This window comes from Falco peregrinus, chromosome 14, assembly GCF_023634155.1.
Source record: "Falco peregrinus isolate bFalPer1 chromosome 14, bFalPer1.pri, whole genome shotgun sequence".
NCBI lineage: Eukaryota > Metazoa > Chordata > Aves > Falconiformes > Falconidae > Falco > Falco peregrinus.
Window position 1 is genome coordinate 15,382,831 of NC_073734.1, and position 4,060 is coordinate 15,386,890.

Genomic DNA, 4,060 nt, shown 5'->3' on the forward strand with positions numbered 1-4,060 from the left:
GTGTGTGTATTCATTGAATTCATTTTACCTGTATAATCTCACATTATAATGGTATTGCCTTCCAGAGGGTCACTGCAGATTTGCACTGTGATCGTTTTGTCATTGCAAGCTTGTGTGATAATAGGATTACCATAGGCATGTTCTGAAATTGTTGTAAGATTGCTGTGAGGACATTAAGTCTCTATTCAAGAGTTTGCATCACTAAGAGTTGCACAAAACAAGCTTAGAAAACCTGAGAAATGTGTGTGACAAAAAGGAAGACACTTGACGTATCTTCCTCATGAAAGGAAACCATTTGTGTTTCTAGAAGTTTTGCAACAGGCATGAAAGTAAATGAGGGAAGCTTGAAAGAAAATAAATATTTATTGCAGGTCAGATTTACATATATACATGAAAGTACATACGCAAAAATGCAAATGGAGTTACTATCAGTGCCTATAGAGGCAAATGCTTACATTGCAAATATCTAATTAAACAGCTGTATGGCACTGTGTTTTATCAGAGCAGTAATGGTGTCTGTCTGCTAGGGCTGCCCAATTGTGTCAGCCTTTTTATTCTTAAGGAAAAATGTCCTGCTACTAGTGTTACCACTACAACAGTGAGTATCCTGGTACATATACAATCATATATGATTTCTTGTTTGAAATGCTGAGAACAATTATATGCAGAAGTTCTGATCAAATAGAAAGTGAGCAAGCCCATAAAACTAGTGGCGTGCAAATAAAGGATTATTACAGAGTACTCCAATTTTAAACAAGTAGTGGGAAGTATTTCATTTCTACTCATCATTTTTGATGCTGTTTGTGTTCTTAAGGCCTATTTAATTAAAGAAGAGCTTGTGGCTCCTTTAGGAAAATAAAATAACTCCACCCAGAGAGGTGTATTGTATTCTATTCTAATTCTGTCAGCTCCTTGCTTTTTTTCCTTTTGATTACAGGGCATGTTTGCAATGTGATGTAGTTTAGCAGTATTATTTAAAATATGGCTATTAAGCTTACCTACCGTTCTGAAAGCTAGGCAAACCTCAGATCATCCAGAATGCTTGCCCATCCAAACCTTAGTCAGTGACAGATTAGCTTAGCAAAGGGCCTTGCCTGGCTGTCCCAGCTGGCTTCTATACTCATTTCAAAAATATGTTTTCATCAAAAGCTCTTCAGCTGACAGCTGAGTTGGGGGGCAAATAAAACAGAAAAACTCTTGGCAATTTAATTTTTCAATGAAAGCTTTGACAAAAAAAAAATATTTTTTTTTTCATTATTAAATCGTGCTCATCTTCAGCATTATTTTCTGAGTAAGTCTTAAAGGAACCTCTAGCTTTTACCTGAATTCCAGCTTGGAAACCACCAACATTTCAGAGCTCAAGGGAATTTACAGCTGGCCCTGAGGAGACTCCAGCCTGCACACAGGGCTGGCTAAAGTGGGTCACCACAGCATGAGGTATGTCTGGGCTGTCCATGTACACGGATGGTGAGTAGTTAGTGGCTGGAGTTGTGGGACAAGGGCTCAGAGTGGTGGGTACTTTAAAACCAGTGCTGCCAAGGGCTGCAGTCATTGAATTATAGAATAATTTAGGTTGGATGGGATCTCTGGATGTCATCTACTTCAACCCCTTGCTTAAAGCTGGGTTAAACTTGTAAAACACCTTCATCACTTTCTTTATTATCTGACCTAATTTCAAAATTATCTCAACTTTCATCCAAGAGTATAGATGGACTTTTGAAAACAAAGTTTTATACTCATTTTGCAAAAGGGCCAGCTGACATAAGCCACTGCAAAGCTACTGGCTGAGACAGATCCTCAGAATTCCTGTGTCTCGGTCTCTCAGCTTTCGGCTTTCCATGCTAGGCAACTGCCTGCCTACAGTACAATTGGTTATTATTTACATGAAGGCACAAGATCCTTCTAATAAAATGCCCATCAAAGCATCAAAGTGGTCATCAGTGTGGGCTCATTTTTTCTCTTAGTATCATTCAGAGTTGTATAGACGTGTTTCTCGCAGGCAGAATTTAACCTTTGCTGCACAAATTAGCAGAGGTTGGTTATTAAAGCAACGTGGTTTGAAATTGCTTTGGTAGTTGCTAAGCACATCTGTGATTACGTCAATTTAGGTTTACCTCAAGATACAAAGCTTCAAGTGAAATGTTAGAGAAGCAAGGAAAAATCATGCTTTCACATCTAAATGACATATGCTAGACAACCAAAATAAACCCCTCTATGTCGTTATATTCTGGGCTGCCCTTATTTTGCAGCTCTGCTTGTACTGGATTGAGGTCTACAGTTGCTGACCACTGCTTTGATTATCTCACTGTAGCACATAATGCTTCATACCCGGAGAATGTATTCTAGCAAGCTCCTAAATTGTATTTGGACAAAGAATAATTGAACACTGGACAGAATAACAAATGCTATGGTCAAGCTTGCTTCATGGGTTTATCGTGTTGTATTAACATGATAGAAATATGAATACTTAAATCTTATCTCAGGTATAGTTTATAACTGCATTAATCATTTACTGTATTATATATTTTTCATGTCACTAAGATTGTGAGGAAAAGATTCAATTTTCCCAGTGCAGTCAGTTGAATGTGGTTTAGATAAGTTAAAGGCATTGCATTAAACTGTTTCAGCATGGCTTTCTCTTATAGATCCTATAAAAGGATGGGGAACATATATCAAACAGTAATAACTGGTATATTTTACTTTTTAAAAAAAAGTCATATAGCAGTGCATTTTCCATTTTCATTAAAATCAGATAAATGAAGTTACTAAGTTTGCCACTTACAGGTAAATGTATTCAAATTGACACAGGCATTTCTACCTGCTGTATTTGCTTAAAATTGTTAAGGGGAAATGCCCTTCTATCAATTAAAGTAGCAGTTTGGTAGACACTGAAATTATCCAGGGATACCATAAAGAGCAACAACAAATACCCACAATATACCTAGAGGTGTTTCACTTTCCTCGTATTTACTGGTGATGTGGAATACGAACCTTCCAAAAAAAAAAAAAAAAAGAGTGGCTCACCAGCATGTGTCTCTGAGATTTCAGCACACCACAAAGCACTCCCATTTTACTCCACATAAAAAAGGAATATGTACCAGCATATGCATTATGCACTGCTAACTGCCTTTTTAGATCATTATATGAACATTGCACATTCATTGCCCATGAATTATACGTAGATTCTAATTTGCAAGAGAGATACTGATTCATATCCTTGAAATCAAGAGGTGGCCAAAGGAAAAACGGGGGATGCCAAGGCAAGGGATGCCAGGGGGGCTGCGCCAACGGCTGCAGGCTGAGTGCAGGCGAGGTGGTGTGGCTGCCGACCTCAATAGGAAAAACAGTGAGTGGAGCAGGTAGCGGTATTTACTTGTCTGTAGGAGTGCTCCATCAGTTTGGGGGAGTTTTGGACAAATGGGTGAGTATCGTGTGGTTAAGTACTTTTGCACTGCCCCTTACTGGCATGTAATATATGGCCACTGGGGCTCACACCATGAGCAGCTGCTTCTGTTGGGGAAGAGATGCAGGGAATGGTGTCTGGCTGGGCTTCGGTCTGGTCAGGACCAGGGCTGGCTGGGGATCGGGTCCAGCACCGTGCCCGGGACTGCCTAGGTGCAGTACAGCACCCTGAGGGTGGCACGAGCGCCGGGCAGGGCGGGCACCAGCGGGTCCTGGGGCGGCTGTGCCATGCAGGTACTTGGGTCCCCTGCGCAGGGTGTGGGGTTTGTAGCAACGGCACAGATATACCGTGACTGGAGGTGAATTAATTGTTTCAGCAAATTTTCATAGTTGCTCATAACCGCGTTTTGGAAAGTCCCATTTAATAACAAAAAACAAAACAAACAAAATTATACTGCTATAGCTGTCATGCTTTGCTATTGTTCATTATTATTTTTTAATATATATAGATAAAACTGTTCAAAAGTTTTGTACCTGGAAAGCCAATTGAAATACCAGGATCCTTATGCCACGACCGTTCTTTTGCTACAAAATTCTCTGCACTTGTTTGTATTTATCTGTTGCACTTCAACATCATGCTCCGTTTGCTTTATGACTT